We start from the raw sequence: 26,457 nt of genomic DNA on the forward strand, positions 1-26,457 counted from the left end.
ACCTTCTTTTACTTTAAATTACCTTTTCAAGTATTTTACATTGAAAAACAAAGATTAGAAGCCTGCCTCAAATATTTCAACATAGATTTTTTTTTCACTACCTCATTTAAGATTATAAAATCTTCAATCAGATAAATAAATGTTTTAAAGCATGTATTCATAACAATTACCTGGCATAAGCCATAAAATAGTAACTCTTCATTTCCAATCATATATTGAAAAGCAATTATTCACAAAGCATTGGCATTAATAAATAGTGGATAAGTAAGCTTCACACTCAAAGAGCTCATAGCCAGGGTGGTAGAAGATATGCAATCAGGATGCAATGAAAAGTCTTATGTAAGAGCTGAACACCAAACACCACAGCGGTACAAAGGAGAGAAAATGCCACAGAATACAGGTAAGGAGATTTCTGAAATGATATTTAAATATATACATGAAATATTCTTCTTCACAAATTGCTATTGTGTATTTTTATTCCTTCACAGGAAAAATGTGGAGGCTATTCTGTACAGGCTTTCAGGTGGTGCTAGTGGTAAAGAACCCAAATGCCAATGTAGAGACTTAAAGAGACGCTGGTTCGATCCCTGGGTTAGGAAGATCCCCTGAAGGAGGGTGTGGCAACCCACTCCAGTGTTCTTGCCTGGAGAATCCCATGGACAGAAGACCCTGGCAGGCTATGTTCCATAGGGTTGCAAAGAGTCAGATATGACTGAAGCGACTTCATACACATGCACACATTCTTCTGTTCACTTGAGGAGCAATATATAGGCCTTTCAAATTCATAACTGCCGAGTGTCATTTAGTCATAGAAAATCCAGACTCCCATGAACATTTCCCTTTTTTGACCTACAAAACCCCATTTTCCTACTGTTTAATGGTTAGAGAGCTTCCCTGCTAGCTTATATCTTATAAAAATTAGAAATGGGAGGCAGATACTGACAAGTGGGGACTACACTGTTGTATTTCATAACTTGCACGTATCTACTATCCCTTGAATTCCTTGACTACTAAGACCACAATGAAACTGAATTTTTCCCACAAGTGGTTGATACTCTAATTTTCTCAGTTTAGAGGAATCAAACTAACAAAGCAGTTCAAATATCAACTGAAAAGCAATCATAACATCATGGAGCAGAGGAAGAATGTGAATTTCATCATGGTCTGGTTCCAAGTCAGTTGACTGAACATAAAACATTTTATACACTTGCAAGATTTCAAGGTTTAACCTGTTTATATATTCTCCTTTCTTTCACAAATTGGATTAGACCTAACCTTAGAGAAGTTATAGCTAATCTCACTGAGAGAGTACCCACAACCCTGAGGAATGAGATCTTCTTCTATCTTTTAGTAAGCTGAAGTTCTCTCACATACCCTTAGTTATTTTAAATTATTTGAGAATAAATTATAAAGGTTAGAGGGCTAATTCAGAGAAGCTAATCCTCTTTGTACCCATCCTCAAGACAAATTCTATTTATTTTTATTATCTGCACTCCTCCATGTTTCTCCTCATCTTATTTTTTTCACTAAATGCTGCTTAGTAAGCTTTTCTTCAAGTAATAAATTCATTTTAGAATAAATCTGTTATGCTTTGCTTTGTTAACTCATCATGCAAGAGTAGGAGAGACAAAGTGTATTTTCTTCAAAACTTCATTTACCATGGAAATACAGTAACTTCAAACAGTAAAAAAAATAAATAAAATAAAATAACATCCCATCAAATATGATATTAAGCCGAATGTGAAGAGCATATACTGAAAATCAAACTCAGTCAATGAACATGCTATCCTAACATGCTCAAAAGCGCACACACTGTAGCTCAGGTCTCTGACTGAATGCACACATCTTAAGAGCAAACACTCATCAATTTGCATTCTCATCTGTTACTCTATTGATCTGGCCTCCCCAAAATGCCTTCCTTAGAGACAGCAAGTCAACAATATTCAGAACGGCAAGTAGAAATAAACTATAGTTATGTATCATCATAGAAAGAAAAAATTTATACAATTAAAACAATGAAGTGGACTAACATGTGTGCACAGAAAGATCCAGAATAGCATACAAGACAAACTCTCACACCAAATACACAAGTGACACCAGTAATGAGAGTAAAGGAGCTGTTCTGACAACTACATCTGTTACTAAAATAGATACCGTGACAAATAAAAATAGCAAGAACAAGCCCTGTAATGGGATTAAGACAGAGCATAGAAAACTAATGACTGAGGATGAAGAAAAACGTGGTGACAATGGCAGGTAGTGTGACAAATGAAATGCTTGGATAAGCAAAATTTGGGAAACCAGACAGCTGAAAGACCTAAGACCAAGACTGAGACAAATCTGTCAGCAATACAGATAGCATCACGCTGTGCCAGAAGACAGTGCTAAATTATAAATGTTAATGATAGATGGATCCAGCAAAGCCACAAGCAGAACAAAAGAAATGAAATGGAAAAACACCCCTGCCGCAGTGTTTGATGTAGGTCTTCATTTTAAGGAAGATATAATAGTCACGTTCTCTTATGAAGGGCTATCTTTGATTTCACATACACTGGCAACATGCTATTAAATGCCACCAACTCTTTTCTACCTTTTTCCTTTAGTCTTTAGAAAATGTTCACTTACATACAGAATCTTAAACTCAGCAGTGAGTCTTCATCAGGCAAGATGAGAGAAGGAAGAAATGAGAGATAGAGAACAAAGGAAAAAGGAGAAATATGAATTTTCAGAAAAAGAGAAATAAAATGTGGAAAAAAGCTAAGAGAATTTTTTTTAATCAACTATTCAAATACGTGTTGTTGCTATTGTTTATTCACTGTCATGTCCAACTCTTTTTTGACCGCATGGACTGTAGGTTCCTCTGTCCATGGGATTTCCCCAGGCAAGAATATTGGAGTGGGTTGCCATTTCTCCCTCCAGAGGATCTTCCTGACCCAGGAATCAAACCCACATCTCTTGCATCTCCTGAATTTGCAGGCAGAATCTTCACCACTGAGCCATCTGGGAAGCCCATTCAAGTACTTATGAGCCACTATTGTGTGACAGACCCTGCTCCAGGTGTCAGAGGCAAAGTAGTGGGAAAAAACCAGTCTGGTTCCCAGCCTCATGGAGCTTATAATTTGGTCGTAGAAAAAGACAAAGAACCACACAAATGTAAAGTTGAAATGCTGGTAAGCATAATGAAGAGGGGTACATGATACTCTGACAGCATAATAACAGGGATTATTGGAGGGCCAGAAAAATCTTCTCTAAAGAATTGATAATGAAGTTGAGATGTGAAGGGGCAAAGGCTTGAGGGTGCAGGTGGACAGTCCTCTAGGTAGTGAGACTGGCACATACTAAGGCCCTGTGGTGAGAAGAGCAGGAAGAGAGAAGGACTAAAAGATGGTGGGCTGTGGAGGTGGTGGTGGGTTGTGCCTGGAGCAGAGGGAATTTAGGAGAAGATGGCATGCTTGATGAGGCTGGAAGACTAAGCTTTCATTCAAGCTCTTGCATCTTCCTAAGAGCAGTAAAAGCCACTGAAAGGTTTAAGCATAAGAGTAGAACAGTGTCCATTTACTAAGCAGCTACCACACCCACAATAATGGGCCAGCCCATTTGTCAAACTCACCTCCTCAGTCACTGCAATCACTCCATTACCCCCGGAAGTCTTACTCTTCATCCAGCATGCCAGACTTGCTCTCAATTCTGCATCTGCTGTTCACTCAGCCTGTAGACCATTTTCCCCAACATCCAAATGTCTCACTCTACACTTCACCTCAGTTCTCTGCTCAAATGTCTTCTCATACAAACCTTTTCTAGGGCCTGCTATTATCATTCTCCTTTATCCTCTTAACCTGCTTTATATAGTTTTACCATTCTTATCACTAATTGAAATTATGTTCTAAATTTATTTTTTAGCTTTATAAAACACACACACACACAAACAGAATTTGACTGTAAGAAGGCAGGGAGTTTATTGCTAATTATGCCCAGTACATGGGAGTGCTCAATGAGAACTGAGTGAATGAATGAATGATTCATAACTAATATTATCACCTAGATTACAAACACATAAAAGATCTGCCTTCTGGCCTGATAACTTTGTTATCTACATTCTTTCCACTAGGTCATTCAAACAAGAGAGCCTCCAATTCAGAAAGAACTATCAATCAGAAACACTTACTTTTCTTTCCTACTTGCATCAGAATACAGTGATATATAGGAGAGGTATATAAGATTATTCTACATCAGGCATGCGAAAGAGGACACATATGCAACTTCACAGGTAGAACCAGTAGGATTAGGGATATTATTTGAAAAAATAGTGTTTCTGTTCTAGTTGAAAAGTATATAAATATACACAGAACAGAGAATAACTGCATTCCTAGAGTCTAGAAGGAGAAAACCAAAAATCCCCAAGTACTGTCCTTATGTCTGTGTAAACCAGCATGGAAAGGAGCTACCTTGAAGGATCAGGATAATTAAATACTATGAATATTTATTAAGTGTACATTTATTCATTGAGACTTTATTGTGAACATTAATACACAAAGCACCCTAATAGAGGCTGAGGCAAAATTAAGTCATACTCCAGATGCACTCCATACTATTGAGGGAAGAAGAAAAATTCTAACTCTGGTTTTAAAAAGACAATTACAGGGGAAACAAAAACAGCAAAAGATATGTGCTATAGAAATAGATTGCAATGGGGACTGGAGAGAGAAAGATAAAGAAAACTAAGCTCCTCCCAAATTAAAATTAAAACCCATTGCTCCTATCAATTAAGAAATAAAGAACATTCAATAAACGTACCTGTTGTGTTCTTATTTTATTTCAAAGGCAGATCCAACAAAACCAGCATCTTGTACAGGAGAAGTTTTAACATGCATTTCTGAACTGGGGGTGGGAGATGGGGTGTGGGAAGAGAAGGAAGGAATCCAAGAGGAATAGAAAGTCATCTGCTCACGGTTGAAATTTACAACCAATGAAGAACATCTGTCGGCTCTTCTGTGCTCTCTTTCATATAATGATCTCAAAGGGGCTTACCAGAATAGACCTGATAAAGACAGAGGCTAATACTCCCTGACTATATGTTGCAATGTAAAAATTGTCAAAAATAGACCTGCTTGAAATTCCCATGTTGAGTCACTTTTTAGGTTAAAATATTGATGCTTTTTGTTAAAATGCAAACATTTTAACTATTGTAGCAATTGCCTTGTTGCTCAGTGTGACCAACAGACTAATTGCATCAGCACCACCTGAGGGAAACCTTGGAAATACAGAATCTCATGCCCCACCCTGAGATTTGCATTTTAATAAGGTGACCTACATGCACCTTTAACTTTGAGATATTTATAAATGTTTATACAGAGATGTAGTACATATTATACATATATTTCCCTGGGATTTGTGAATGGGTTCTTTGTCTTTACTACCTAGAATATTTTCAAGCTATCCTGAGAAGAGGAGAGGGCTCCAGAATAACTTAGAAAAAGCAAAGATAGTATTTGTGACTCAAGAGTAACAGAAAAGATGAATCTTGGGACATAGCCAAAATGGTAATTAAGCCTGAGTCAGTCTAAGACAATAGAGTATCTATAGACCCAGAGTCTAGAAGTGAGCATGAGCTCCTCATCTGGGGATTGGGATGAACCGGTAAAGTAGGGAAAGAAGAATGAAAGGAAAATGGAAGAATATTACTGATGAGAAGCCCATGATCACTTCTGGACCCTGGGTCTATAGATACTCTGTTTTCTTTATAGATGTCCTTTGGTTTTATATGCAATTTACCAACAGATTTATTTTGGAGTGCCTTTTTACATCAACAGTTCCCTAATGTGCCCACACATTTTAGAGACAGTAAGCAAGACAGACTGGCTAAGGGGATCTCTGGTTTTTAGTCCTCTCTGGGCTACGACCTTGCTCAACGATCCAGCAGAAGGGAGCTGGCCTCTGTCCTCTCACCTGTCTAGAGGAGGTTTGCACTACAAGCTTTCTGTGGTTTCCAGCAACAGTATTCCATGATTCTAAGTGGCATCTTACCAACATTGGCCAAATCATGTTAGAGTCATGTATCTCTATCCAAATAGTATATTCATCTGAGGAAATTGCTCTTTTTCAAACAGTAAAATAACTATGTGCCTTAAGTAGATGCTGGTTTTGTGGCAGGGCTGCTCTTAAATAGTGTAGCTCTCTTATTCTGTAATCATAAGCTCCTCCTTCTCCCCTTCAAAATGTTAGCCTCATTACCAATAGAAATTCCCTCAGAGTCAATCCCCTAGTGAAATAATGTCCCAAAAGATCTAGAATTAAAGTAGTGGAGGAGTTATTAAGTACGTATATATACATCAACTAATGACAACATACATGTGCATATACATATGATATATAAGCTGTAAGTAATAGTTTTATTAAGTTTCCCCTAATATTTCTTTAACTTTTTGTTTAACTTAGTTGTGGCTATAAGTGAAAAAAATTAATAGAAAATATCTATGTCCTTGGACTTTCCAGGTAGTGATCATGGTAAAGAACCCATCTGCCAATGCAGGAGACAAAAGAGACACAGGTTCCATCCCTGGGTCATTAAGATCCTCTGGAGGAGGGCATGGCAACCCACTCCAGTATTCTTGCCTGGAGAATCCCATGGACAGAGGAGCCTGACCACAGGGCTGCAAAGAGTTGGACACAACTGAAGTGACTTAGTACGCACGCACACATCTATGTCCCTATATGTAGAAAACATATTAGCCTGAGGGAAACTTCTCATCTAGAAATTACAAATGGAAGAGACTTGGTTCATAAGTACTGTGAAGCATTAACCCAAGAACAAATTTGTATACTGTATAGGCATCCTGAAAGAAAATCCTGGCCAAATCCTGTACAGAACTGTAGTCTCTTTAAAAAGGCATGGTAGGGAAGATTCCCTGGAAGAGGAAACAGCAATCCACTCCAGTACTCTTGTCTGGAAAATTCCATGGACAGAGGAGACTGGTGGGCTATAGTCCACGGGGGTCACAAAGAGTCAAACATGATGTAGTGACTAAACCACAATAACATGAAAACCGGAACAATTGAATTTATAAGGTTAATTACAGAAAATATTAACACACACACACAGTTGTGTTTTCAAATGCTCTGAAGTTTTTTATTGTTAACTTTGTTTTTTTTATGAGTAGGGTTAACAATTGTCTAACTGGTTTTCAACACTGATACAACAGGAGATTATGCATTATGGCGATTATGCATTGAAGGGTGGAGCCCACATTATACTTGGATTGGTTATACTGGGGCCCATGTTTAACTAATGCTACCTCTGGTTATACTTGCAGTGGATATAGCAATTAACCAGACCCACATAAAATGAGAGCTTCTTCCTTCTCTGCCAGGTATCCATTCATGCTGGTGGGAATAAAAGGAACACAGGTGTTTCCACGGGGCTGTTGGTGCTGGTGTTGCGGTTGTTCAGTTGCCCAGTCATGTCTGACTTTTTGCAACCTCTTGGACTGTGGCACGCTAGGCCTCTCTGTCCCTCACCATCTCCCGAAATTTGCCCAAGTTCAAGTCCATTGCATCAATGATGCCATCCAGCCGTCTCACCCTCTGATGTCCTCTTCTCCTTCTGCCCTCAATCTTTCCCAGCTTCAGGGACTTTTCTAATGAGTCAGCTGTCCACATCAGATGACCAAAATATTGGAGTTCCAACTTCAGCATCAGTCCTTCCAACGAGTATTCAGGGTTGATTTCCCTTAAAATTGACTGGTCCGATCGCCTTGCTGTCCAAGGGACCCTCAGAAGTCGTCTTCAACACCATAGTTCAAAGGCATCGATTCTTTGGTGCTCCACCTGCTTTATGGTCCAGCTCTCACAACCATACATGACCATTGGGAAGACCATATCCTTGACTATATGGACCTTTGTTGGCAAAGTAATGTCTGTGCTTTTCAAAACACTGGCTAGGTTTGTCATAGCTTTCTTGCCAAAAGGCAAATGTCTTCTGATTTCATGGCTTCAGTCACCATTCACAGCAATTTTAGAGCCAAAGAAGAGGAAATCTGTCACTGCTTCCACCTTTTCCCCCCTCTATATGTCATGAAGTAATGAGGCCAGATGCCATGATATTAGTTTTTTAATATTTAGTTTTAAGCCGGTTCTCTCACTCTCCACCTTCACCCTCATCAAGAGGCTCTTTAATTCCTCTTCACTTTCTGCTATTAAAGTGGTATCATTCACATATCTGAGGTTGTTGATGTTTTTCCCACCTATCTTGACTCCAACTTGTAATTCATCCAGCCCGCTTTTTCTCATGATGTCCTCAGCTATAGATTAAACAAACAGTGACAGCAGAGAGCCCTGCCATACTCCTTTCTCAATTTTGAATCAACCAGTTGTTCCATACAGAGTTCTAGCTGTTGCTTCTTGACCCACATACGGGTTTCTCAGGAGACAGATAAGATGGTCTGGTATTCCCATCTCTCTAAGAGCTTTCCAAAGTTTATTATGATCCAGACAGTCAAAGGCTTTGGCATAATCAATGAAAGAGAGGTAGAAGGTTTTGTTTTTTGTTTTTGGAATTCCCTAGCTTTCTGTATGATCCAGCGAATGTTGGCAATTTGATCTCTGGTTCCTCTTCTTCTTCTAAACCCACAGGGCTAGCCCACAAGAATTCTCCCTTGAGACATAGTTTTAATTTCTCTCTATCTGGTATTCTGAAGTTTCCAATTATGGCTTCTGAAAAAAATATTTCTTGTCCTGTCAGTTGACAGTCTGGACAAAATATACTTGAATAAATATTCTATTGCATTGTTTCCATGGTTCCATTCTTTCACCAATATACTTATTAAAATGGCCACAGATGATTCTCCTTTAATTCATTTATCATTTTCAGAAGCATTAAGCTGCCAATCCACATATTTGCACCTGGTAAACCAACCAGGTCATTTCACAGGCTATGTTTTCTTTCTCTTTGCTGTTCAGTCCAGTTCTACAATAGGAGACATCTAAGTAGCAGCAGGACCTGCTGGTCTGAGCACAAGTCAGTAACTTTGAGTTCAAATCCCAACTCCAACACGCTTATGTTGTGAAGATGTGAGCTGCCTATGAACATCCCATGGCATTCAAACACATCTGGAAACTACTGTGTTTTTTTTGTTTTTTTGTTTTTTGAAACTACTGTGTTAATGTGCTAACACAAAGAAATCTTTCTTGTAGACGTGCTTATTGCATTTTTCAATAGTCTTCTAATGGAGGTTTGGTCTGACACAAAAAGCACAATGAAAAGCAAACATCAAGTGGCCCAGCTTGCCCTTTAGTCAGAATGACTTTGACTGTTCAGAGTCTGGTAGGCAGCAAAAGGAAGATTTCAAGGTCAATTTCCTCACCTTTCAAACCTGTGATTTCATATTAGAGGATCAGGCTGTCAGCCTTCCTGTGTCAACAATTCTCTTTTGGAAGGTTAATGTCACCCCTCAGCCTAATAATGGCCCCAAAGTTAGGAATGTATGGTAAACATCCTGAGTGTGATGAATAAGTTTAAGTAAACAAGGATGATAAAAACAAAGTGGGCCTGAAATTCTTTGCAGCTAATACTGGCAACAAAAAGGGGAAAATATAAGCTGAGATTGTATACACCAAGGGTCAAATTTGAGTGTGAAAAGGAAAGTGAAAGTTAAAGTTGCTCAGTCATGTCCTACTCTTTGCGACCCCGTGGACTATACAATCTATGGAATTCTCCAGGCCAGACACTAGAGTGGGTAACCTTTCCCTTCTCCAAGGAATCTTCCCAGCCCAGAGATTGAACTCAGGTCTCCCACATTGCAGGTGGTTTCTTTACCAGCTGAGCCACAAGGGAAGCCCAAGAGTACTGAAGTGGGCAGCCTATCCCTTCTCCAGTGGATCTTCCCGACCCAGGAGTCGAACCAGGGTCTCCTGCATTGCAGGCAGATTCTTTACCAACTGAACTATCAGGGAAGCCCGTGAGGAAAGCATTTGATAAAAGATGCAGATGTACTATCCTCACACTATGAAATTGAATGTGGCATCTTTGTGCTATGAAACAAACTTTTCAGTTAGATGTTTGGCAACATATGGCAACAATGAAAATCTTCTGAAAATTACTGACTTAAGCACCTAAGGTAATTTACAAAATGAGTATAAAGTCTCAGCATTTTCTTCTATAAAATAAGTATAGCACCATCTCCCCTTACTCATGTCACAAAATAGCAATGGGTTGAAACAGCATATTTATGTTAAAGAACTGAAGTGAATCATAAATCAATATAGAATCATCAGATTTGGCCACTGGTCTTGAAAACTTGTCAAAAGGTATTTGTTTAGTTACTCTAAGCTATCATGATTTTTGCTGTTCTCAAGTGCAGTGGTCCTCAACCTGGCTGCACATTAAAATCATCTAGGGAGCTTTTAAAAATTTTCCAATTCCCAGTCCCATCCTAGACCAATTAAACTAGAAGATCTAAGGTGCAACTGAGAAATTACTATTCTCAAAGGGTGCTTCTAATGTGTGGTTAGGGTAGAGAACCACTAATGGAGTGCAAATCTGCTTACATAATAATAAACTGGGAAGCCAACAACTAACAAATGAAAGCTAGGCATGCTCCAGGCTGTGATGCAAACATCTTTCTAAACTTTACACTTCTTCCTATATGCAAGTTTAGTTTTCCACTAAACTTCTAATTATTATCTCACCTAATAGAGCTTAGAAGACCAAAGGATTAGTGAAGAGAGGAAAACTTCCACAATTTGGACTAATTGGAAAAGTCTATCTAAATTAATGGAAATTCAACATGTTAGAATACTTTTGAAAGACATGTAATTTTCTGTCTCAAAATACCATCTTTATCAATAGTCTTACAAGTTCAACCAATCTTTTATTCATTGAGTAAGAGTTCCAGAAGTCCTTAAGATATTTCTTTCAATGAATAGATTTTTTAAATATATGTAATTAGAAAGTAGGTTGTATCAGTATATCATGTGCATAGAAGATGTTAATACATTTTCATTCACGATTAGATAATACGACCTTGCAATAGGAACAAATACAACATTTGCAATGGCTCCTACTTTTCCTAATTCTTCCCAACTACAATTTCTGATATTTCCTTCTATCTGTAGGTTCAGTCACATTAATCCCATGTCTCATTTCTCATTCCAACTTCCCCTCCCTCTCTTCCTCTCACTGTTACACACACACACACACACACACACACACACACATATACACACACAATCACACAATCTTTGAAAAGGTAGACATGTCATCACCTCAACTCCCTAACTCGTGAGCCTAGAATCAGTCTTATTTCCCATATACCCGATATCCACTGGGCTGGGGATGAGAAACAGCATCTTAATCATCACTGACACTGTATTGTCTCATCATCATGTGACTGAACGCAGAGCTAGACTGAGAGAGATTTTCCAGCAAAGGACAAAAAATAGTATGAGTCATGATTCTTACTGGAAATACAATGAGAAAACTGGCTAATCAGAACTCTATCAAGAAGAATACTGTATTCCATTGGTAGGAATGAGATACCTTAGAAGGAAGAAGAAATAAGACCATTGAAGAAGCTAAATTGCCTTGTGAAGAATAAGGATCTTGCTAACTGCAGGACTTTGACATGAATAAGCTTGGAACAGTGGCTGTCTTGCTCAAAACCATATTAGAATGACTAGGTGCTGCCAGCCAGATTTCTCAGGCTCTATATTACCTTCCTGACTCTGCCTTTTCCTTTCAATAAGCAGTTCTCAAGATGAGAATTCCAGACTTACAGTATCAGTGTTTCCTAAAATTTTGTTAGACATACATCTTCTCAGGCCTTTCCCCAGACCTGCTAAATAAAAGTGCTTCCCTGGTGGCTCAGTGGTATCAAAAAGAAAAAATAAAAACAAACACCACTTGCCAATGCAAGAGATGCGGGTTTGATCCCTGGGTTGGGAAGACACTCTGGAATAGAAAATAGCAACCCACTCCAGTATTCTTACCTGGAGAATTCCATGAACAGAGGAGCCTGGTCGGCTACAGTCCATGGGGTTGCAAGGAGTTAGACACGACTAAAAGACTAACACACACACAAACAAAAATAATAGCTGTAAATTATTAGTCTTCCCAAGACCCTGCTACAGAATGTATTCCATCCCTGACTTAGGAAAAGAAGCCTGGTAAATGTATACCATTCATTTTTCAACAAAATATGTATTGTGTATCTACTAGCTACCAGGTACTTATAGGCACCATGATAGAAAAGGGAATAACAGAAAAATTCACATCCTCATGGTGCTTCCATTATAAAGGACAGACCATCGGCATAACAGATCAATAAAATATGTATGTTACATGGTGGTAAGTGGTATGCAGAAAAATTAAAGGCAATGAATATGCACGCTCTCAATTTAAATGGTTTGGTCAAAGAGTCTGAGAAGCAGATATTAGAGTACAGGCTTGAAGGAAGTGAGGGAAGAATTTTTCAAGGACAGGCTACACAAGTACAAAGGTCCTGAGGCAGGAAGTTACTTAAAGTTCCCAAGTCACAGCAACGAGATGATATAAGAGACTGGAGACAACAGATCATGTAGGGCTTTCAGTCTTTTTACAGTGAGATATAAAAAGCAAAGGAGTAACATGATTTGATACTGCTGCTATTCAGTCGCTAAATCGTTTCCAACTCTATGGGGCCCCTTGGTCTGCAGTACACCAGGCTTCCTTATCCTTCACTATCACCTGGAGTTTTCCCAAACTCATGTCTATTGAGTCAATGATGCTCAAACTCATGCCTATTGAGTCAATGATGCCATCCAACCATCTCATCCTCTGTTGCCCCCTTTTCCTCCTGCCCTCAAACTTTCCAGCATCAGGGTCTTTTCCAATGAGTCAACTCTTCACATCAGGAGGACAAAGTATTGGAGCTTCAGCATCAGTCCTTCCAATGAGTATTTAGGATTTGCAGTGGCGGTGGCCAAGAGGAGCTACCACACTCCCGAGGTCAGGGGCGGCAGCCAAGAGGAGCAACCCCACGTCAAAGGAGGGGCGGCTACACGGGTGTAGGAGGGCCTAGAGGAGCTACTCCAAGTTCAAGGTCAGGAGGGGCGGCCCTGAGGAGATACCCCTTGTCCAAGGTAAGGAGCAGTGGCTGCGCTTTGCTGGAGCAGCCGTGAAGAGATGCCCCACGTCCAAGGTAAGAGAAACCCAAGTAAGACGGTAGGTGTTGCAAGAGGGCATCAGAGGGCAGATACACTGAAACCATAACCGCAGAAAACTAGCCATCGGACCACACAGACGGCAGCCTTGCCTAATTCAATGAAACTAAGCCATGCCATGTGGGGCCATCCAAGATGGGTGAATCATGGTGGAGAGTTCTGACAGAATGTCGTCCACTGGAGAAGGGAATGGCAAACCACTTCAGTATTCTTGCCTTGAGAACCCCATGAACAGCATGAAGAGGCAAAATTATAGGATACTAAAAGAGGAACTCTCCCAGTAGGTAAGTGCCCAATATGCTACTGGAGATCAGTGGAGAAATAACTCCAGAAAGAATGAAGGGATGGGGCCAAAGCAAAAACAATACCCAGTTGTGGATGTGACTAGTGACAGAAGCAAGGTCTGATGCTGTAAAGAGCAATATTGCATAGGAACCTGGAATGTTAGGTCCATGAATCAAGGCAAATTGGAAGTGGTCAAATAGGAGATGACAAGAGTGAACGTCAATATTCCAGGAATCAGTGAACTAAAATGGACTGGAATGGGTGAATTTAACTCAGATGACCATTATATCTACTACTGTGGGCAGGAATCCCTTAGAAGAAATGGAGTAGCCATCATGGACAACACAATAGTTCAAAATGCAGTACTTGGATGCAATCTCAAAAACAACAGAATGATCTCTGTTCGTTTCCAAGGCAAACCATTCAATATCATGGTAATCCAAGCCTATGCCCCAACCAGTAATGCTGAAGACGCTGAAATTGAACGGTTCTATGAAGACCTACAAGACCTTTTAGAGCTAACATCTAAAAAAGATGTCCTTTTCATTATAGGATAAGGGAATGCAAAAGTAGGAAGTCAAGAAACACCTGGAGTAACAGGCAAATTTGGCCTTGGACTACGGAATGAAGCAGGGCAAAGGTTAATAGTTTTGCCAAGAGAACACACTGGTCATAACAAACACCCTCTTCCAACAACACAAGAGAAGACTCTACACATGGACATCACCTGATGGTCAACACCAAAATCAGATTGATTATATTCTTTGCAGCCAAAGATGGAGAAGCTCTATACAGTCAGCAAAAACAAGATTGGGAGCAGACTGTGGCTCAGATCATGAACTCCTTATTGCCAAATTCAGACTTAAATTGAAGAAAGTAGGGAAAACCACTAGACCATTCAGGTATGACCTAAATCAAATCCCTTATGATTACATAGTGGAAGTGAGAAATAGATTTAAGGGACTAGATCTGATAGACAGAGTACCTGATGAACTATGGACGGAGGTTTTTGACATTGTACAGGAGAAAGGAATCAAGACCATCCCCAAGAAAAAGAAATGCAAAAAAGCAAAATAGCTGTCTGAGGAGGCCTTACAAATAGCTGTGAAAAGAGAAGTGAAAGGCAAAGGAGAAAAGGAAAGATATAAGCATCTGAATGCAGAGTTCCAAAGAATAGCAAGGAGAGATAAGAAAACCTTCCTCAGTGATCAATGCAAAGAAATAGAGGAAAACAACAGAATGGGAAAGACTAGAGATCTCTTCAAGAAAATTAGAGATACCAAGGGAACATTTCATGTAAAGATGGGCTCGATAAAGGACAGAAATGGTATGGACCTAACAGAAGCAGAAAACATTAAGAGGTGGCAAGAATACACAGAAGAACTGTACAAAAAAGATCATGACCCAGATAATCATGATGGTGTGATCACTCACCTAGAGCCAGATATCCTGGATGTGAAGTCAAGTGGGCCTTAGAAACCATCACTCAGAGAAGGCAATGGCAACCCACTCCAGTACTCTTGCCTGGAAAATCCCATGGGTGGAGGAGTCTGGTAGGCTGCAGTCCAAGGGGTCGCGAAGAGTTGGACACGACTGAGCAACTTCACTTTCACTTTTCACTTTGATGCATTGGAGAACGAAATGGCAACGCACTCCAGTGTTCTTGCCTGGAGAATCCCAGGGACGGGGAAGCCTGGTGGGCTGCCGTCTATGGGGTCTCACAGAGTCAGACATGACTGAAGCGACTTAGTGGCAGCAGAAAGCATCACTACAAACAAAGCTAGTGGAGGTGATGGAATTTCAGTTGAGCTATTTCAAATCCTGAAAGATGATGCTGTGAAAGTGCTCACTCAATATGCCAGCAAATTTGGAAAACTCAGCAGTGGCCACAGGACTGGAAAATGTCAGTTTTCATTCCAATCCCAAAGAAAGGCAATGCCAAAGAATGCTCAAACTACCGCACAATTGCACTCATCTCACACGCTAGGAAATGCTTAAATTTCTCCAAGCCAGGCTTCAGCAATACATGAATCATGAACTTCCAGATAGATGTTCAAGCTGGTTTTAGAAAAGGCAGAAGAACCAGAGATAAAATTGCCAGCATCTGATGGATCATCAAAAAAGCAAGAGAGTTCCAGCAGAACATCTATCTCTGCTTTATTGACTATGCCAAAGCCTTTGACTGTGTGGATCACAATAAACTGTGGAAAATTCTGAAAGAGATGGGAATACCAGACCACCTGACCTGCCTCTTGAGAAACCTATATGCAGGTCAGGAAGCAACAGTTAGAATTGGACATGGAACTATAGACTGATTCCAAATAGGAAAAGGAGTACATCAAGGCTGTATATTGTCACCCTGCTTATTTAACTTCTATGCAGAGTACATCATGAGAAACACTGGGCTGGAAGAAGCACAAGCTGGAATCAAGATTGCCAGGAGAAATATCAATAACCTCAGATATGCAGATGACACCACCCTTATGGCAGAAAGTGAAGAGAATTAAAGAGCCTCGTGATGAAAGTGAAAGAAAAAAGTAAAAAATTTGGCTTAAAGCTCAACATTCAGAAAACGAAGATCATGGCATCTGGTCCCATCACTTCATGGGAAATAGATGGGGAAACAGTGGAAACATTGTCAGACTTAATTATTCGGGCTCCAAAATCACTGCAGTTGGTGATTGCAGCCATTAAATTAAGACGCTTACTCCTTGGAAGGAAAGTTATGACCAACCTAGATAGCATATTCAAAAGCAGAGACATTCCTTTGCCTACAAAGGTCCGACTAGTCAAATCTATGGCTTTTCCAGTGGTCATGTATGGATGTGAGAGTTGGACTGTGAAGAAAGCTGAGCACCAAAGAATTGATGCTTTTGAGCTGTGGTGTTGGAGAAGATTCTTTAGAGTCCCTTGGACTGCAAGGAGATCCAACCAGTCCATCCTAAAGGAGATCAGTCCTGAGTGTTCATTGGAAGGACTGATGCTGAAGCTGAAACTCCAGTACTTTGGCCACCTCATATGAAGAGTTGACTCATTGTTAAAACCCTGATGCTGGGAGGATTGGGGCAGGAGGAGAAGGGAACGACAGAGGATGAGATGGCAGGATGGCATCACCCACTTGGTGGACATGAGTTTGAGTAAGCTCCGGGAGTTGGTAATGTACAGGGAGGCCTGGCGTGCTGTGATTCATGGGGTCACAAAGAGTTGGACATGACTGAGTGATTGAACTGACTGAACTCATTTAGCATTGGCTGATTTGATCTCCTTGCTGTTCAAGGGACTCTTCAGTCTTCTCTAGCACCACAATTTGAAAGCATCTTCTCTAGAAGCACAATTCTAAAGCATTAATTCTTTGGCAGTGCTCAACCTTCTTTACGGTCCAACTTTCACATCTGTACATGCCTGACTAATGGAAAAACCATAGCTTTGAATATATGGACCTTTGTCAGCAAAGTGATGTCTCTGCTTTTTAATATGCTGTCTAGGTTTGTCATTATCTCATTACCTCCACCATAGTTTGGCCTCAGGTCAAATAACAGAGAGGGAACACTGGATATCAATAGAAAATCGGATTAAAGATTTATAGTGCATGGCCCCACCCATCAGAACAAGACCCAGTTTCCCCTTCAGTCATTCTCTCCCATCAGGAAGCTTCCATAAGCCTCTTACCCTTCTCCATCAGAGGGCAGACAGACTAAAAACAACAGTCACAGAAAACTAACCAATCTGATCACATGGACCACAGCCTTGTCTAACTCAGTGAAATTATGAGCCATGCCTTGTAGAGCCACCCAAGATGGACGTGTCATAATGGAGAGTTCTGACAAAATTTGGTCCTCTGGAGAAGGGAATGGCAAACCACTTCAGTATTCTGGCATGGAGAACCCCATGAATAGTATGAAAAGGCAAAAAGATAGGACACTGACAGATGAACTCCCCAGGTTGGTAGGTGCCCAATATGCTACTAGAGATCAGTGGAGAAATAACTCCAGAAAGAATGAAGAGACAGAGCCAAAGCAAAAGGAACACCCAATTGTGGATATGTCTGGTGATGGAAGTAAAGTCTGATGCTGTAAAGAGCAACACTGCATAGCAACCCGGAATGTTAGGTCCATGAAATCAAGGCAAATTGGAAGTGGTCAAACAGGAGGTGGCAAGAGTGCACGTCAACATGTTAGGAGTCAGTAAACTAAAATGGATTGGAATGGGTGAATTTAACTCAGATGATCATTATTTCTACTACTGTGGACAAGAATCCCTTAGAAGAAATGGAGTAGCCATCATAGTAAATGAAAGAGTCCAAAGTGCAGTACTTGGATGCAATCTCAAAAACAACAGAATGATCTCTGTTCATTTCCAAGGCAAAACATTCAATATCACAGTAATCCAAGTCTATACCCTGACCAGCTGAAAAAGCTGAAGTTCAACAGTTCTATGAAGATTGACAAGACCTTCTAGAACTAACATTCAAAAAAGATGTCCTTTTCATTTTAGGGGACTGGTATGCAAAAGTAGGAAGTCAAGATATACCTGGAGTAATGGGCAAATTTGGCCTTGGAGTATAGAATGATGCAGGGCAAAGGCTAACAGAGTTTAGCCAAGAGAGCACACTGGGCATAGCAAACACCCTCTTTAACAGCACAACAGAAGACTCTACACATGGACTACATGTGTAGAGTCACTAGATGGTCAAAACTGAAATCAGGTTTGACTAAATTCTTTGCATCCAAAGATGGAGAAGCTCTATACAGTCAGCAAACACAAGACTGGGAGCTGACTGTGGCTCAGATCATGAACTCCTTATTGCCAAATTCAGACTGAAATGGAAGAAAGTAGGGGAAAACACTAGACCATTCAGGTATGACCTAAATCAAATCCCTTAAGATTATACAGTAGAAGTGACAAATTCAAGGGATTAGATCTGATAGAGTGCCTGAAGAAATATGGATGGAGGTTTGTGACATTGTACAGGAGGCAGGGATCAAGACCATCCCCAAGAAAAAGAAATCCAAAAGGCAAAATGGTTGCCTGAGAAGGCCTTGCAGATAGCTGAGAAAAGAAGAGAAGTGAAAGGCAAAGGAGAAAAGGAAAGATATACCCATTTTAATGCAGAGTTCTAAAGAATAGTAAGGAGAGGTAAGAAAGCCTTTCTCAGTGATCAATGCAAAGAAATAGAGGAAAACGATAGAATGGGAAAGACTAGAGATCTCTTTAAGAAAATTAGTGATACCAAGGGAATACTTCACTCAAAGATGGGCCCAATAAAAGACAGAAATGGTATGAACCTAACAGAAGTAGAAGATATTAAGAAGAGGTAGCAAGAATACACAGAAGAACTATACAAAAAACATCTTCATGACCCAGAGAACCATGATGGTGTGATCACTCACCTAGAGCCAGACATCCTGGAATGTGAAGTCCAGTAGCCTTAGGAAGCATCACTAAGAACAAAGCTAGTGGAGGTGATGGAATCCCAGTTGAGCTATTTCAAATCCTAAAAGATGATGCTGTGAAAGTGCTGTCTTAATATGCCAGCAAATTTGGAAAACTCAGCAGTGGCCACAGGACTGGTGAAGGTCAGTTTTCCTTTCAATCCCAAAGAATGCTCAAACTACCTCATAATTACACTCATCTCACACACTGGCAAAGTAATGCTCAAAATTCTCCAACCCCAGCTTCAACAGTTCATGAATCATGAATTTCCAGATGTTCAAGCTGGATTTAGAAAAGGCAGAGGAACCAGAGATCAAATATTCAACATCCATTGGATCATCAAAAAAGCAAGAGAGTTCCAGAACAACATCTATTTCTGCTTTTTTGACTATGCCAGTAGTCAAGACTTTGACTGTGTAGATCACAACAAACTGTGGAAAATTCTGAAAGAGATGGGAATACCAGACCACCTGACCTGCCTCCTGAGAAATCTGTATGCAGGTCAAGAAGCAACAGTTAGAACTGGACATGGAACAACAGACTGGTTTCAAATTGAGAAAGGAGTACATCAAGGCTTTATATTGTCACCCTGCTTATTTAACTTATATTCAGAGTACATCATGAAAAACGCTGGGCTGGAGGAACCACAAGCTGCGATCAAGATTGCTGGGAGATATATCAATAACCTCAGATATGCAGATGACACCACCCTTATGGCTGAAAGCAAAGAAGAACTAAAGAGCCTCTTGATGAAAGTGAAAGAATAGAGTGAAAAATTGACTTAAAACTCAACATTCAGAAAATGAAGATCATTGCATCTGGTCCCATCACTTCATGGCAAACAGATAGAGAAACAGTGGAAACAGTGACAGACTTTAGTTTTTTGGGCTCCAAAATCACTGCTAATGGTGACTGTAGCCATTAAATTAAAAGATGTTAGCTCCTTGGAAGAAAAGTGATGACCAACCTAGATGGCGCATTAAAAAGCAGAGACACTGCTTTGCCATCAAAGATCCATCTAGTCAAAGTTATGGTTTTTCCAGTCATCATGTATGGATGTGAGATTTGGACTATAAAGAAAACTTAGCGCTGAAGAATTGATGCTTTTGAACTGTGTTGTCGGAGGAGACTCCTGAGAGTCCCTTGGACTGCAAAGAGATCCAACCAGCCCATCCTTTAAGGAAGTCAGCCCTGAATATTCATTAAAAGTACTGATGCTGAAGCTGAAACTCCAATTCTTTGGCCACCTGATGGGAAGAACTGACTCATTGGAAAAGACCGTGATGCTGGGAAAGATTGAAGGTGGGAGGAGAAGTGGTCGACAGAGGATGAGATGGTTGGATGGCATCACAGACTCAATGGACATGAGTTTGAGTAAGCTCCGGGAGTTGGTGATGGACGGGGAGGCCTGGAGTGCTACAGTCCATAGGGTCACAAAGAGTTGGACACAGCTGAGTGACTGAACTGATTGACTAGGTTTGTCATAGCTTTTGATATGCATTTTAATAAGATCACTCTAGTTCATGTGCAGAGAATGGATTGTTTCTGTGCAAACTGAATGAATTATGTAAATAGAGAGGCTATGTGGGAAGGCATTACCATAACCCTGGTGAGAAATGGGAGTCGATTGTGCAAGCCAGCTTCAGCCCACCACTTTAGAAGCTCATAGTTGTTCAAATAATACTTATGCCCCAGTTTTTAAAGGAGAGTTATTAAAGTGGCAGCAATGGAATTCTAGAAAATGGTCTGATTCTGAATATTTTGAATATAAAGGCACCACATATCCTAATTAACTGGGTGTGGGATTCCAGTTGAGCTATTTCAAATCCTGAAAGATGATGCTGTGAAAGTGCTCACTCAATATGCCAGCAAATTTGGAAAACTCAGCAGTACCCACAGGACTATAAAACGTCAGTTTTTTTCAATCCCAAAGAAAGGCAATACCAAAGAATGCTCAAACTACCGCACAATTGCACTCATCCACACGCTAGTAAAGTAATGCTCAAAATTCTCCAAGCCAGGCTTCAGCAATACGTGAACCGTGAACTTCCAGTTGTTCAAGATGGTTTCAGAAAAGGCAGAGGAACCAGAGATAAAATTGCCAACATCCGCTGGATCATCAAAAAAGCAAGAGAGTTCCAGAAGAACATCTATTTCTGCTTTCTTGACTATGCCAAAAACTTTGACTGTGGATCACAATAAACTGTGGAAAATTCTGAAAGAGATGGGCATACCAGACCACCTGACCTGCCTCTTGAGAAATCTGTATGCAGGTCAGGAAGCAACAGTTAGAACTGGACATGGAACAACAGACTGGTTCCAAATAGGAAAAGGAGTACATCAAGGCTGTATATTGTCACCCTGCTTATTTAACTTCTATGCAGAGTACATCATGAGAAATGCTGGGCTGGAAGAAGCACAAGCTGGAATCAAGATTGCCAGGAGAAATATCAATCACCTCAGATATGCAGATGACACCACCCTTATGGCAGAAAGTGAAGAGGAACTAAAAAGTCTCTTGATGAAGGTGAAAGTGGAGAGTGAAAAAGTTGGCTTAAAGCTCAACATTCAGAAAGTGAAGATCATGGCATCTGGTCCCATCACTTCATGGGAAATAGATGGGGAAACAGTGGAAACAGGGTCAGACTTTATTTTGGGGGGCTCTAAAATCACTGCAGATGGTGACTGCAGACATGAAATTAAAAGACGCTTACTCCTTGGAAGAAAACTTATGACCAACCTAGATAGCATATTCAAAAGCAGAGACATTATTTTGCCAACAAAGGTCCATCTAGTCAAGGCTATGGTTTTTCCAGTGGTCATGTATGGATGTGAGAGTTGGACTGTGAAGAAGGCTGAGTGCCGAAGAATTGATGCTTTTGAACTGTGGTATTGGAGAAGACTCTTGAGAGTCCCTTGGACTGCAAGGAGATCCAACCAGTCCATTCTGAAGGAGATCATCCCTGGGATTTCTTTGGGAGGAATGATGCTAAAGTTGAAACTCCAGTACTTTGGCCACCTCATGCGAAGAGTTGACTCACTGGAAAAGACTCTGAGGCTGGGAGGGTTTGGGGGCAGGAGGAGAAGGGGACGACAGAGGATGAGATGGCTGGATGGCATCGCTGACTCAATGGACATAAGTTTGAGTGAACTCCAGGAGTTCAGGATGGACAGGGAGGCCTGGTGTGCTGTGATTCATGGGGTCGCAAAGAGTCAGACACGACTGAGTGACTGAACTGAACCGAACTGAACTGGGGTATAAAAGAAAGAACAGAATCAATGATGACTCCATGGTCTTTAATTTGAACAACTAGGGGAATTCAGGTGGCATTTGATGTGATGGGCAATCTTTGGTAGGAATAAATGGGGGAATTCAGTTTTAGACATGTTATGTTTGAATCGACTATAATATATCCACACTTCCCAGGTGGCGCTAGTGGTAAAGAGCCCACCTGCCAATGCAGGAGACGTAAAAGATATGGCTTTGATTCCTGGGTTGAGAAGATCTCCTGGAAGAGGGCACGGCAACCCACTCCAGTATTCTTGCCTGGAGAACCCAAAGGACAGAGGAACCTGTTAGGCTGCTTGTTTGAAATGACTATAATATATCCAACAGAAGCTAGAAATAGCATGTAAAAGAATTTGGAATTCATGGGAGAAATCTAGACTAGGGCTGTGCATATGGTAAGTCAAGATATAGATTGCATATAAAGCCATGAGACTGAAAGCACAGGACAGTCAGTTCAGGCATAGAAGAAGTCTAAGAACTGAACCTTAGGATAAACCACTAAAGGTGGCAAAGACCAGAACCAGGGAAAAAAAGGATCTCTTGGTTCATAGCTTTCTGTACTCCAACTTGATTTTGAATCAGTTGAATATAAACATTATTTGTTTGTTCTTAGTTACTCAGTCATACATGACTTTTTGCAACCCCATGGACTATCCTAGCCCACCAGCCTTCTCTGTCCATGGGATTCTACCAGCAAGACCACTGGAGTGTGGGTAGCCATTTCCTTCTCCAGGAGATCTTCCCGACCTAGGGATCAAACCCAGGTCTCCTGCATTGCAGGCAGATTCTTTACCATCTGAGCTGATTGAGTACCAATTAAATATCAGGCAATTTAAAGAATAAATTTATCAACAATTATTAAAGTGTCCTCCTTGTCTTTCTCTAAATTTAAATATCTGTGCCAGACTATACACAGAGTCCAAGTAGTAGAGGAATGAAAGAAAATTTGGTGGAGTGGAAAGAGCACTTGGAGTAGTGTTAGTAGCTCCTAAGTTCAATACTTACTTGTAAACGAGAAAGACAAGGAGTTGCTTGAATCTCAAAGCAACACACACAAATACAGTTCCAACAACACAATCAGAATTCACTCTTTGTACAAGTTTTATCCTCTTCTGTCATCAAGAATTAGAGTGAGTATGTTCCTCCAGTTTGCATTTTCAGAAGTGGGAGTTCTTTCCCAATTGGCTGACTTATTCCCAGGATTAGCTCAACAGATACTGTTATCCTGCCTTTTGGGTTTGTTTTGTGATTTGAGCTAAAGTTTAATTATTCTGCAAGAAAGAAGCAACATCTACTGTGTTATATATGATCAAAATATTACATTCTACACCAAATTTTTTAACTTTTTTATCATCTTTACTTTCTCTTTCCCAAGGAAAATTATTATTTTTTTTAATTTGCAGGAAATCTTTCCAGAATCTAAAGTTACAATGACCAAAACTCAACATTTTATTTGTAGGTTAGGGCTATATAAGGGCAAAAATATTCTGTCAAATAGGATATAAAACAATATGAGTAAATATGGCATATTATCTTAGTACTGGATATTATCAATAATATATGATATAATGATATCTTAGTAATTTTTAAATTTTTTCATTTAAACTATTAGCTTTTTCTGCAGAAAATAAACATTTCATATTTGAATTTGGAAACCATAAATACCTAGAAAGCAATAAATCTTCAATTAAATTTGATGACAAAAACCCACACTTTTTCTCTTCTGTTTACAAAATGACCTAAACAAAATTATGTTATGTTTGTACATATACAATAATCTGTATATTTGTTCAAAGGAATAAAAGAACAAAAGTTTGCAAAGATGTGCTTCATTCACCAAAGGCTATATAAAGTTCTTTATTGGATCATAGAAAAAGCAAGAGAGCTCAAGAAAAACATCTATTTCTGCTTTATTGACTATGCCAAAAACTTTGACTGTGTGGATCACAATAAACTGTGGAAAATTCTTCAAGAGACGGGAATACCAGACCACCTGATCTGCCTCTTGAGAAATTTGTATGCAGGTCAGGAAGCAACAGTTAGAACTGGACATGGAACAACAGACTGGTTCCAAATAGGAAAAGGAGTACATCAAGGCTGTATATTGTCACCCTGCTTATTTAACTTCTATGCAGAGTACATCATGAGAAATGCTGGGCTGGAAGAAGCACAAGCTGGAATCAAGATTGCCGGAGAAATATCAATCACCTCAGATATGCAGATAACACCACCCTTATGGCAGAAAGTGAAGAGGAACTAAAAAGCCTCTTGATGAAAGTGATAGTGGAGAGTGAAAAAGTTGGCTTAAAGCTCAACATTCAGAAAACGAAGATCATGGCATCCGGTCCCATCACTTCATGGGAAATAGATGGGGAAACAGTGTCAGACTTTATTTTTCTGGGCTCCAAAATCACTACAGATGGTGACTGCAGCCATGAAATTAAAAGACGCTTACTCCTTGGAAGGAAAGTTATGACCAATCTAGACAGCATATTCAAAAGCAGAGACATTACTTTGCCAACAAAGGTCCATCTAGTCAAGGCTATGGTTTTTCCAGTGGTCATGTATGGATGTGAGAGTTGGACTGTGAAGAAGGCTGAGTGCCGAAGAATTGATGCTTTTGAACTGTGGTGTTGGAGAAGACTCTTGAGAGTCCCTTGGACTGCAAGGAGATCCAACCAGTCCATTCTGAAGGAGATCAGCCCTGGGATTTCTTTGGAAGGAATGATGCTAAAGCTGAAACTCCAGTACTTTGGCCACCTCATGCGAAGAGTTGACTCATTGGAAAAGACTCTGAGGCTGGGAGGGATTGGGTGCAGGAGGAGAAGGGGACGACAGAGGATGAGATGGCTGGATGGCATCACTGACTCGATGGACGTGAGTCTCAGTGAACTCTGGAAGCTGGTGATGGACAGGGAGGCCTGGCGTGCTGCGATTCATGGGGTCGCAAAGAGTCAGACACGACTGAGCGACTGATCTGATCTGATCTGATGTATAAACTACATACATTGGAAGCAAAGCACTTAAAAGTATTTGTTACCTTGCACTTGAGAAATTTTACAAAAATTTGCTTAGTTATTTATGCCAGAAAAATAAAAAATAAAATAAAAATGCAAGTCTTACTCTTTATGTTCTTTATACAATTAAATACATGTTTAAATCGCTTATGAGCAGTATTAGAGGCTCATTCATAAATAAAGAGTAACAGAAATAGAAAGTTCCACATCCTGAAATTTTCATAGATTTCTAAGAATTGGAAATTTTAAAATGTATACAAATGTTCTCAATAAGTTGAAAGTCACTGTTAGTCTAAAAGCATATAAAATACATGACTTTCCTTTTAATTTTTTAGTTTTAATGAAATACGTATGCAGAACAGTACATAGAACACATAGTTATTACACAGCTTATAATTGCTAGTGTAAGTACAAACTCTTATGTAATCATCACACAGGTCAAGAATAGGGCATTGCCAACACTCCAACAAGTAGAAAATTGCTTCTGCATGGAAGAAAGAAGGAAGCCACGGAAAGGCACAAATTCTACTGAAAATACATGTGATAACTACAGCTATGAGTACAAAGAGTGGAAACCATGAGAAACCTACAGATCACATGCATCTTCTAGTTTCATAATAAGGTCAGGAAGATCTTATCAAATAGAAGGGCTAAATCAGTGTTTCCCAAAGTTTGCCTCCTCGGAACCCAAGTCCCCCAAAAGATCATCTCTTTAAAAAAAAATGACATAGTCAAGTGAATTTTAGATATACACTGTATAACAGATGCACATTGGAATGATTCAAAATGCACGTTAGTATATTAAAGCCTCAGAAATCTTGAAGTAAAAAGATCTCTAACTTTTTTTGATGCAACTATCCTTAACTTACTAAGAGTGCGTTGTGTGTCAGAAACTATCTAAATAAAGCAGTTCTGGGTTAATTTAAGTTCATATGAACAATGTAACTTTTATTTCCCCAAGCCTGTGAAGCATTATCTTTCTTTTTGCTTTCACCCTATGGAATCCACAGTTGATTCAGCTTAAAGTAATAGAGGGATTTTCCCCCATTATTAAATGAAGCTTCACTTTGACATTTATCACTTCCTATTTAAATCTTGAGAGAAGTCTTTTCATTTACTGTATTGCTTTTTCAATCTCTTACATTTCATCCAGACTTCATATCTGAAACACTTTCTCAAGGACTTTTGAAGAATTGCATTTTATAATGCTAGAGTATTTAGAAGAAATATTTCTTTATT

General features: G+C 39.8%; 1 pseudogene; it reads left to right on the forward strand.

Annotated features, from left to right (window-relative positions):
* The first annotated feature begins 309 nt into the window (after window positions 1-309).
* Window positions 310-26,457, forward strand: part of LOC123332466 — an 83,366-nt pseudogene continuing 57,218 nt past the window's right edge.

The sequence above is a fragment of the Bubalus bubalis genome, chromosome 3 (genome assembly GCF_019923935.1).
Source record: "Bubalus bubalis isolate 160015118507 breed Murrah chromosome 3, NDDB_SH_1, whole genome shotgun sequence".
NCBI classification, from domain to species: Eukaryota; Metazoa; Chordata; class Mammalia; order Artiodactyla; family Bovidae; genus Bubalus; species Bubalus bubalis.